The sequence below is a fragment of the Eleutherodactylus coqui genome, chromosome 7 (genome assembly GCF_035609145.1).
Source record: "Eleutherodactylus coqui strain aEleCoq1 chromosome 7, aEleCoq1.hap1, whole genome shotgun sequence".
Taxonomy (NCBI): Eukaryota; Metazoa; Chordata; class Amphibia; order Anura; family Eleutherodactylidae; genus Eleutherodactylus; species Eleutherodactylus coqui.
In genome coordinates, this window is record NC_089843.1 from 165,575,685 (window position 1) to 165,588,039 (window position 12,355).

Sequence of the window (12,355 nt, forward strand, 5' to 3'; positions counted from 1 at the left end):
TTCTCCGCTCTGAGTGCCTGACTGTTATACGGCCGAGCGCTCCGAGCGGAGGATGCAGAAGACAAGCAGGTTGGCCCCGCTTGTTTTCTGTATCCAGCTGTTCTCTGCTTGGAGCGCCCTGCTGTTATACAGCCAACCGCTCCAAGTGGGGTATGTAGAACTCAGCTGGACCGCTCTGTTCTTCATACCCTGCCTGTCTTCAGGGAGCGGGATACAGCTGAAACAATAGTATCAGCTGTATCCTGCTGTGAATCCCTTTAAGGCTCATCGTTGACTTTCAGCATTCTGAAAGATTAGCGACGGCTTAACAAGAACTGCATGATATCATTGCAGTTACACTCAACAATATCGCTCAAAAAAACTGCTTTTGAGTGAATTTTGAGCGATAATCGTTGTCTAAATTGGCCTTAAGATGTAGAAACACTGAATAATCTACTCTTCTCTCATGTGGACAATCGCACTTATCTGCAGCCTCTAAAACAATTTGTGCCAATGGAATACCTAATTACTACGAGAATTTGCTACAACCGGGCGATATTCCAGATGATGATTAAGGGAAAGATGACCTCTTTTGATTTATTTAGCTTTCATGTTTAGAAATGTTCCATGCATTAAAGGGGTTGTCTCGCGAAATCAAGTGGGGTTATACACTTCTGTATGGCCATATTAATGCACTTTGTAATATACATCGTGCATTAAATATGAGCCATACAGAAGTTATTCACTTACCTGCTCCGTTGCTAGCGTCCCCGTCGCCATGGATCCGTCTAATTTCGGTGTCTTCTTGCTTTTTTAGACGCGCTTGCGCAGATGGATCTTCTCCCTTCGGCTCGGCAGCATCGACATTTTGGCTCCGCCCCCTTGTACGCGTCATCGCGTAGCTCCGCCCCATGGCGTGTGCCGGTTCCAGCCTCCTGATTGGCTGGAATCGGCACATGACGGGGGCGGAGCTACGCGATGACGCGTACAAGGGGGCACAGGTCTGCTCTACTACCAGGTTGTGGGTGCTGAGGCTGGCACAGGACTGCTCTATTACCAGGCTGAAGGTCCTAGGACTGGCACAGGTCTGCTCTACTACCAGGTTGTGGGTGCTGGCACAGGACTGCTGTACCACTAGGTACCAGGCGGTTGGTGCTGTATTGATCACTGTGTTTCTGACATATACCCCTCCACCTCAGTACTGGACATCCAAGCCCTCAGCTGTACGTGGCAGCCCTTATGATCTGGGCACTATGTGTGGTTATGCAGCAGGTTACAGGCGGGTAACGCTGCTGCCCATCCCAGACTATGATGGCAATGAGCTCAGGACGGTCACTCTGCCCCTAACACTCATTTTACAGCTTCGGAGAACTGCAGCACCAGCAGGAAGCGGCGCAACACGCAGGATGAACCCTTTCACTGCTGAATGAAAATGAATGACTCCATTCACTGACAGTAGGCAGTGCAGCGGCTGCTGATGTCACAGGTTGGTTGCCACACCGAAAACCCACAGTAGTTTAGAGCTCTGAACACAAATCATCGGCAAACAACCAGTCATCGCGTAGCCCCGCCCCATGACGTGTGCCGGTTCCAGCCTCCTGATTGGCTGGAATCGGCACGTGACAGGGGCGGAGCTACGTGATGACGCGTACAAGGGGCGGAGCCAAAACGCCGATGCTTCCGAGCCGAAGGGAGAAGATCCATCTGCGCAAGCGCGTCTAAAAAAGCAAGAAGACACCGAAATTAAACGGAACCATGGCGACGGGGACGCTAGCAACGGAGCAGGTAAGTGAATAACTTCTGTATGGCTCATATTTAATGCACGATGTATATTACAAAGTGCATTATTATGGCCATACAGAAGTGCTTAACCCCACTTGATTTCGCGAGACAACCCCTTTAATTATTTTATAATATATGTAAGTCTTTACAAGTTCTGAAATGTTCAAATGAAAATGATCAATTTTTTTAGTATCAGCGGGCTTTGATCATTTTTCCCTGATCCCTTCAAATCCTATAACAGTGCAAAATAGTGCATGCATGCACACTTAGTAGCTCATTCTCAAAAGTCACCTGGAAGTTCAGACCTGTTTAAACTGAATCCTGATTGGTTGCTTTGAACAAGGTTACTTTTTTCTCTGAGACCACTTTAATACATGACCTAATGTGTTTAAGTGTCATCGTGTATAATTGGCAAATGCTGATGTCATTTATTCCATTTTTCTTTCGTTTAGCTTTTACATTACTGACGAAACACTCAAATCATAAATAATTTTGCTTAACAGAAATTTGATTTATTTTGCATATACACAAAGGGACCAAAATCTTTGGGTTTTCCCTTGTAATTTACAGAACAGTTACTGATAATATCTCATTTTCAGTACAGGCTTAAATGTTTAGCCAGAACTCTATATGTCACCTTAAATTTAAACTAAAAGTAGACAAATGGCAATAAGTACTTCAAGTAATATGATTTTGTAGACCTGATGTAATATTAAAGACAAAGTAATAAAAATGATTACTTTCATGTTTGATTTCTTGCCTTTCCTCCACTTTACTTAAAGGGATTTTTCCACAACTTAAAGGGGTATTCTAAGATCTTTGTTATATGTAAAATCCAGCTCTCGCTGCTGTAAAACAAGAAGTCCTGATTGCCAGTGTTTGAGTACAGTCTGCAGTTCCAACCAGTTGACAGAACGCTATAGTCCCTGCAGCCAATGACAGAGCTCCGTGCTCGATCAGTGAGCTCTCGTTGGCTGCAGTACCTGTGATGTCCTTTAAGCAGGCTGGGGAGGCCTGTAAACATGACATCCGGTACGGGACACAGTGGGGAGTGTTGACAATATGACTATTCCTTGTTTTATGGCAATGGGAGCAGGATTTTATATAAAACAAATATCTTGGGAAAACCCATTTAAAATTGCTTCACAACTGCTCTTTCCTTTATGGTTGCTGCCGACAATAACATGTGACTGCTGCAGCCAATCACTGGCTATAGAAGGTCACTGTGTCCAGTGATTGGCTGCAGCAGTCACATGTACTGGTCAGCAGGAGCTAGGAAGGATGGAGTGGTTGTTTCCTTACCGGTTCGGTGGCGCTTGTTTGTAGTCTTCAGCCAGCGCTTTCTTGGTCAGGGGGTTCAAAAATTCCGCCTCCAGGAAACGTTGGCTCTGATTGGTTCTTGTGTGCTGCAGCTCAGCCAATCGCAGCCATTGAGTGCTCAATCACTGAGATCTGTGATTGGCTATGACTTCCCATACACAGTCTCACTGCAGCCTGTAAATAAACACTGGGCACAGAGGACCAAGCAGCTGGGTGGGACAGCCAGGAGAGGTGACTATATGTCTGTTTGTTATGTTCTTGCATGGGTAAAATGGGTTTACAAAAAACAAATAATTTGGACACCCCCTTGGTGAAGAGCCCGTTTTATGCTCTAATGCCCAACCAAATTTTATGGTTTTTATTTGTCTTATTCCTAAAGCCATAGCTTTTTTAATTTTTCCCTCGAAAAATAGTTTTTTGTAAGACAAGTTGTAAATTTTAATGGCAATTTTTGTTTGGGGATCCACAGGGCATACCCTGTAACACAGCTACCCTCATGCCAATATCGACTACTATCGATAAAGGCACAGGGAATGCCCTCTTGGACGTCGGTCCGGAAAGGAGAAAGCGCGATGTTTCCATATTCAACGTGACAGTCATTAGTCTCCACTTCATATCATCTGATCTAGATGGTGCTTGTCTCCCTTTTCAACTTGTAGGTCTCTTGTCTTAAAATTGATGATCCATTGTGCCATGCAGTGAGAGTTAACTCTGCATACCTTGCCCTTCAAGGTAGCATGTGGGGTTTGTAAGGGCAAGTGATGCAAACCTCACAACACGCTTAACCTGGTTAATCCAATGTACACCTAAAAGATGTTTCATGTAAGGAGTATAACACTTTTCCACTGCTGTGAGCAATCTAGAGTAATAGACTCTGCATTTCTGAACTTTCTTTTGCCTATTCTGTAACAAAATGGAAGAAATGGCTTCCTCTTCGCATTCCAAGAGATCATACAAAGTCTTGGCTATAAGCAAACAGCGGCTCTTCTTTTGGACATGTAATGTGCGCTAATTCACTGGAAAGAGTATGGATGCTTGGCAAAGTCAGTGAAAAGAGAAGCTCAGGCCGACAAAGAATAAGATGGCTAGATACAATCAAGGCCACCACGAACATGTCAATCGCAGAACTGAAGGAAGCTGTGAAAGACAGGAATGCGTGGAGAACGCGGATCTGTAGAGTGACCGAAGGTTGGATGTGACTGCTCTTATGATAATGATGATTATCCATTCAAAGTCCTTAAAAGTCCCAGAAACTGACAAGTCCCAGAAACGTCCTTAATTCTGTAATATTGGTAGTCCTTGATACAGACGGAATTGCTTTAACTCTTTCTTGCATGGGCTTTTTCCCAGCAGCTGAGACCATCACGCCCAAGAATTTTATCGCTGACTTTATCAACTTGATTTTGACTAAGCTCATTCTTAGCTCTACCAGCTGCAGAGCTTGGCAGACTGAGCAAAATATTTGTGTTCTTTTTGATCAACAGTTTGAATCAACAAATCATCCCCAAGACCTTGTCTCTGTAGCTGAGGACTTTAATACCTGTGCCAATGCTTGGTGAAAGTAAACGCAAATCTTAGCGCTGATTCAGGTGTCCGAGGCATGAAGACAAAGCCAGTTGCAATGTCCAAACAAGAGGACGCTGTAGAATCACTCCTTAGTTGTGACATAAGCTTGGGTAGTGCAGCAACCAGGTGTACGGCTGATGGTTGTAGACTTGTGGCTTGAAACCCAATCCACTTCTTTCCGTAGCTCCCATCCCCTTTCTTCGCTGTCAGAATAGGGCTGTTGCAAGGTAAATTCCCCTTGACAACATCTTGTCTCTACAATTCACTGATGGTTTCCATGATTTATGGGACAGCCTCCTGAGGAATCATTATAAAAATAAACATTTGCCATTGATCCCAGTACATCAGTATATTAGTGTCCATTTTTAGATTTACCCAAAAAGAACATTGAAAGCCCATAGGCTTCGATCTTTCTGAACCCTGAAATATCAGGTTCACAGAACAACTTTGTATTGCTTGGATATAGCAGCCCACAATAGTTGTGATATTATACAATCCAGGAGGTGGAGGTAAGTTGTGTCCTGTTACTGAAACAGTAACTCCTGTAGCCACAAGAATATCTTGCCATGGCAAATGCTCTATCGTTCCCTAGACATAGGGTCACCCATCCCTACTCTGGGAAAGACAGGCAAGGAAGGTAAGGTGGACAAGGCACTTAGCCCGTCAATCTTCTGATTCCGCCGAGGTAAGATCAAGAGAATCGGCATCTTTAGACATCAGATCTGCATCACTCTACACAGCAAAAATCTGAGAAAATGCTATCTTTAGCCTCCTGAAGATTCCTTAACTCTTCCTGTGCCACAACATATGGAAGGGATTCACTGGTCTTTGGGGGCAGATAATTTCCACCCCTGGTCCAGTAGGTGTAGGTAGTCGTGCAGATGGACCATTAAAAACTGTATTAATTCTTTGCAGAGCCATTGTACTGCTAATAATGTCGAGTCCTAGGGACCCTGCTGCTCCAATACCTGAGGTTGATGTGAGTGCCCTCCTCCTCTGCTACTTTTCTTTAAAAGCTGGGGACGATGTATTTTTATACGCTCCACTTTATTACAATAATAGAAAGGGTGCAGAGTCTATGCTGTGGGAATCCGTGAAGTGGAACCGGCCCATTCCTTATGGCTGGCCAGACTTTCCAGTTGTTCCCCTGTCGAACACAGGGGCCATGCAAGTAAACACCTTTATCAGCTCTACATTGGAGGCATCTGGTTGCAATAAATGTCAGTTCTTCGAAATCTGTTCTACTTTCTCAACACTGCTTGACTGCTCATTCTCAACTACTAATTTTATAGACTTTATCTAGACTTGCCAACTTCTGTACAAATTGCTCTATCATAACTTTGACATCTTTTTTTAGTTAACTTTATAATAATCTTTCTCCTAACTAAGCACCACGCAACCTTCCATTTCTCTCTGTGTAAGGCCAGGCTCACGTGAACGGGTCGGCTTCAGCTTGTGGCTATCTGCAGCAGAAGACCTACAAATGATCGCGGAAATGAATTGCAAGTGGTCCTGACTTGTGCAGTTATCCGCGTGGATGTACGTGTATAGATAGCGTATTGTCCGCGCGTAAGAAAGATCACAAGCAGAGAATGACATCAGAAAACAGCCCAATCCCATGGAAACGCCCTTCTATCGCCCAGGCGACATTCCCTTGTGCTTATCTATTGGGAGAGCCTTCAGTACGGGATGCTGCTCTCTAGGCTTGGCTGGTTTATACTACTTATTTTGGAAGTAGTACTGTGTTTCCCCAAAAATAAGACACTGTCTTACATTAATTTTTGCCCCAAAAGAGGCACAGTGACTTATTTTCGGGGTTGTCTTATACTTACCTGGCCCGTGGAGTCTGGCTACCTCGCGCTGGTCTTAGGCGCTGCGGCAAGCTGCAGTGTAATCCTCAGCATTGATACAGCACTCTTTCTAGTGGAAGGGGCTTTGAATACCCCACCTCCAGCAAGCGAGTTCTGTGTTTGGATCAGGAGCGCTGTAGCTCAGCCAATCGGAGCCGGCGCTCGATGAACCAATCACAGCCATTCAGTGATGTCATCCACTGAATGGCTGTGAATGATCAAGCACCGTATCTGATTAGCTGTGCCACGGCGCTCGTGATCCAATCACAGCACTCGCTTGCTGGAGGCGGGGGTATTCAAAGCCCCGTCACCAGAAAGAGAATGCTATGTCAATGCTGAGGACAGGGCAGCCTGTTGTAGGGCCAGAGACCAGCTCAAGGGAGCCAGACACCACAGGCCAGGTAAGTATTGCAGTTTTTTTTCATTTCATGTAGTTTAGCTAGGGCTTATTTTTCGAAACCTCCCCTACCCCAAAATGAGCGCTATCGTGTGTGTGGGGGGGGGGGGCTTATTTTGGGGAAACACGGTACAAACCACTTTTTTAAAAAAACACTTGTTCCTTGTGGAGGAACAGCCCAAAAGAGTAAGCTGAGGTTGCAGACAGTCTGGATGGGTTGCTGCCCTGGCTCTGTCCTGCATTGTCTGCCCACAGATTCCTTCTTTCTTTATTCCATTTGTATCTTGTCTCCTTGCAACTTGTGATCGAATCCGCGCCTATATGCAATGTTAATTGCATATGCACTGCGGATCGAACACATCCATAGAAATCAATGGAGCCCACAGTAAAATACAGCATTATACGATTTTTCTTCCGCTTCTCCTACCCGCGAGTGTGAGCGAACAGGCGTAAGTCCATGTCTTTCAATGCCCATGTATCACTACATGTCGTCCGCACGAACGGAGATTGCAGAATCTGCAATTCAAATATGTGCGTGTGAGTCCGGCCTAAGGCTGTTCGTCAGTAACCGGCCAGTGTGCTCCCTTCTCTTCCCTCCTTCTGACTAGCGACAAAATTGCCTCTTTGACTCTTTAAGCTACTAATTACAGTGGCTCCTCACTGCCTCCTTTCTTAAACGTTATAATAGTCCCATCAAACTGATTACTATAACTTTTCCACTTTGTACTGCTACAAATATTTTTTTTTTCTTATCTCTCTATTCTCTCTCTTATCGAAAGGCTACCACAAAGCTGAATTATGAGCATTATCTCTGCCTAAGGCCGCCTGCAGACGACCGAGTCGGATCCGACCCAAGCCCCTGCAGGGACCAGCGCGGCACTCACCTGTTCCCGCGGCTCCGGCTCTGTGATGTGCCGGCTGCCGCCCAGCCGGCGCATGCGCAGAGCAGAGCCAGTGCCCAGGGAGCCCCGCACAGAAATAGAGCATGCCGCTATTTGTTTTGCGCGTGACATTTCGCGCGGCCAAATCACGGCCGTCTACATAGGATTGCGTTTTCCAACGCAATCCTATGGCAGCTTCCACGGGCGGAAATTCTGTGGGAAATTTCACAGTGAAATTTCCGCCCGTGTGCAGGGGGCCTAAGGGTTTTCTTAGCTCTTTGCTTCTGTTTAGTGGTTCCAGAAGTATGCAATCTAGTTACACACCTCCGGCACTGAGGGGAGGGAGTGGCTGTTTGCATCTTTCTGCCTGTTTTCTTAGCACATTCCATGGTTACAAGAGATACAATCAAGATCTCAGTCCTAACACCTTGCAACACAGAAATAGATGTTAGGCTGGTTTCCGCTCTGTGTTGGTACCTCCGGTCGGAGGTTCTATCGCAGATCCGGCTCGACATACTAGAAGAAAAAGCGCTGCAATTCTAATATCCTTGTAAGATGATTGAGGACAACATGGCCGACTCTGGTCAAGACTGATTCTCCTACATGCAGCTTTGTATCTTCTCTGCTTTGCTCTGTACAGCAGAACTCCCAGCCACATGCTATACTGGGGACGACTGCATGGCACTGTTCAGGTCAATGCAGGTAGCTGCAGTTCCTTGCCCAGCAGAGTAGCCGGGAGCACCGCTGTGCTGAGAAAAGAAAGGGACCCAACGCTAAATCAACGTAACCCCCTGCAGTCATAAACTAATGGAATATCTTGCTGATGTTGTATCACTTTATAAGTTGAGATTAACCCTTTCATCTTTTCTCTCTCCTTCATTTAAGTCATACCCCAAAGGTGCTCTTACACCCTTAATGGCCGTTGACTTGGCCTAACTTGCATGGGGTTTCAATGGTGAAAGGGGAGTAAACCGTTGGCAGACATTCTTCCATTTTTCACCATTTCAAATTTAGCATAACAGTTACAACACCCTTTCTATATGCCGTATTTGGGTCCAAAGTGGGTCTTCTCCTTGGGAGAGCCCCTACATGAGCCTGCAGTGCGCATGTGTAATGCTACATTTTCCCTGTAAGGTCAGGAGAAATTAATAGCTGATGCAAACTTTACCCCAGGAAAATCAGGTGTTTCCGCAGTAGCGCACAAATACTAAAGAGTTGTCTCTGATAACACAACCCCTTTAATACATAAAACAATGATCGTAAATAATGAAATTCCCTGATCAATTTCAGCCATTTCCAACTTACTAATTGCAGGTATCAACCGAATCCTTTTACGAAGGTATTAAAACAAAACTAGACAACGTAGTTACCCTGCTGCTCGAATTAAAGTAAAGGACCATCTGAGATTGAGAGGTTTTATCTGCTTTGAACAACTTCTCTTGATATCTCCTACTTGCACAGGCAAACCAGAATAAGAAGAGTTCAGCAGCAGCTTGTTCACAGTATCTATGTAGTAATGGGGGAGTTTTTCTGTAGCGTAAGCAGATTTCAGGTGTATTTACTTGTGACAGAAAATTTTGGCAAAACTTTCTGCAAATGATTCATGCATCTGATTCACGTGCTGCGGAATCGACATGATTTGGATGTATGGAACAAATCTTACCTTGTCTTTTCACTATGCTTGGGGTTATGTTATGACAACAATTGTCCAAATTCACAGCCTAGAGGACACCTATGGATCCCCTGATTGGTGGGGACAGTGTAGGCAAGACTATGGGCATTGGCAGGTGCCTCCATTCTGGGAAATAGCTGCTATTCTAGCTGTAGCCAAGAGTATGACATTAAACATTTCCATAAGGTGAACATTCTATTTTATATTTTTTAATAGTGAATGGAACATGGAAAACTTGCAAACCTTTCCTACAGTAATGTTTTCCCAGGTCCTTCTGTATGTATTTTTTCCTAGTTCCTTCTGCATGTGTTTGTTCTTCTTTTTTATATGGAAGAGAAATCTGACTTGTTTCATACTTGTGTAATCAAAATCACATACAACCAACTCCAGAACCCCACAGAAACAACATGTACTAAAGCGCACATGCAGAACGTGCAGCCCATATCACTTGTTGCTTACATTGCAATTTTGTGAAGGGATGCAATATACTCAATTGTATAACCATGTTCATTAACAGCTCTTGGACTCCAAAGATAGCCCTCCTTTCTATGATCCTTGGATCTCTGTTCTCCGCGAAGAGGGGCCTCTTGAGATTCTTTCTCCAGGTGGCTTAGCTTACCATTCATTGTGGAAGTGATTGGACACATTCACTGATATTTATAGGATGGGGACTTATTTTTCAACTTTCTAAAAGTTTAGCTCCCGCCCCCCCCCCCCCCCGATCTCGTTACAATCAACAACAAAAAGATCTGTGCAAAATTCTAACTGCGAGTCGACCCTCATCAATCATGAACCTTTGAAATTTTTGCCCAGAAATTTGATTTCTTTCAAATATTTAGAATTTTATTTTTTAGTTATTTTATTTATGATCATTTGTTAACACTAGTAATGTAAATTTAATGCAAGTTTTCATTAAAGGGGTTTGTCTCGTGAAATCAAGTGGGGTTATACACTTCTGTATGGCCATATTAATGCACTTTGTAATATACATCGTGCATTAATTATGAGCCATACAGAAGTTATTCACTTACCTGCTCCGTTGCTGGCGTCCCTGTCGCCATGGATCCGTCTAAATTCGCTGTCTTCTGGCGTTTTTAGACGCGCTTGCGCAGTCCGGTCTTCTCCCTGGTGAATGGGGCCGCTCGTGCCGGAGAGCTGGTCCTCGTAGCTCCACCCCGTCACATGTGCCGATTCCAGCCAATCAGGAGGCTGGAATCGGCAATGGACCGCACAGAGCCCACGGTGCACCATGGGAGAAGACCCGCGGTGCATCGTGGGTGAAGATCCCGGCGGCCATCTTGGTAAAGGAAGAAAGAAGTCGCCGCAGCGCGGGGATTCGGGTAAGTAATAAACTTTTTTTTTTTTAACCCATCCCTTGGGTTTGTCTCGCGTCGAACGGGGGGCCTATTGAATAAAAAAAAAATCCGTTTCGGCGTGAGACAACCCCTTTAATTTAATCAGCATTGCTATTGCAGCATTGCTATTGCTAAGTTAAACTGGTGCTACAATTGATTTATCATACAACTATGTTATGTGATTTGCACAATAACTTTGCATGCAGCACTTTTCCTGCATTAAAAGTAACGTCACTAGTAACGGCGGTGTTACTTTTGACATGTCCCCTATGTATAATGCTGTGCACCATTGGTCTGCGTAAATAGGAAACTGCCAGAGTCGGTTAGGAACGGAAGACTGGAAGTCCCTAACAACCAACCCTCTCCCCTGTCCCTACCTACTTTCCCCACTGGGCTAAACCCCAGGGCGACAACTGGGCGGCGGTCCCTACTCTGCACTGATGGGGACCCCAGGACAAGGACAGGAGAGACCAACTAACCAGAGAGACAAATGTACCAATAACAGCGGACTAAAACGCCTAGTAACCAACAAAGAACAAAACAAGGAAAAAGACTAAATCCAAGTCAGAGCAAAACTGGGTCAGCAGACTGGGAGAGAAACCTAAGCAAGTGTTAGCTGGACAACAAGCAAACACTGGCAGGGACTGACAGTGTCTGTGGAGCTAAATACCAAAAGCCCCGCCTAGGTTGGGGCGGGACTTGGTGACATGCTGGCCGATAATGCTTATAGACCGGCTTTCCTCCGGCTGCGTCCTCCTAACAGGGGAACTCTGAGCTCGGCCACAGAGGCCCCACCCAGCAGCACCGCCGACCCCACACCTGACCCCAGACCGGATGCCAACCCGACGGTCTCGGGCACGTTGCCACGCCCACGCCACACGCCCCCTTCCAGCAACAGCAAGTCTCCTCCTAACAGAAACATTACTACCTTTATCACTGCACTTAATGGAAGGATGATCCTGGTTACAAAAGTGGACAAACAATCACTGAAAATGGCCGTATACTTACTGACTTAGGAGGGCAAACATGTGCACCACCTCAGCATGCAGATAGCAAAGTGCCAAATGAGGGAGCCAATTACATATATGAGGGATACCTGATGAAACAGCCACTCACACAACCTCCTAATATAGAGGGGGGTAAGCTGCTTGGTTTATACTCCCACAAAGAGTAGATACAAAGTGTCAGACCTTTTGATACATGTAGTGCAGCATGCAGACCAGCAACCTATTAATGATGCCATAATAGTTTGGCAGGTTGCCCTGCACCTTAAAAAGTGAACCACATTGGTACTGCCACCCTGGGCTCCCACCGGCATTTAAAAGCCGCACTGCATGTGAATAATATATAATAAATGCAAGGTATTAGTTGGATTTTGTCCAAAATTCATAAGCTCACAAGCCAATCGTCAAGGCTCCTTGTGTTTTGTGAGTCCCTACACTAATATAAATACATCACAGAAGGAGAAATATAAAAACAAACAATCACTGAAAATGGCCATGTACTTACTGACTCAGGAGGGCAAACATGTGCACCACCTCAACATGCGGGTA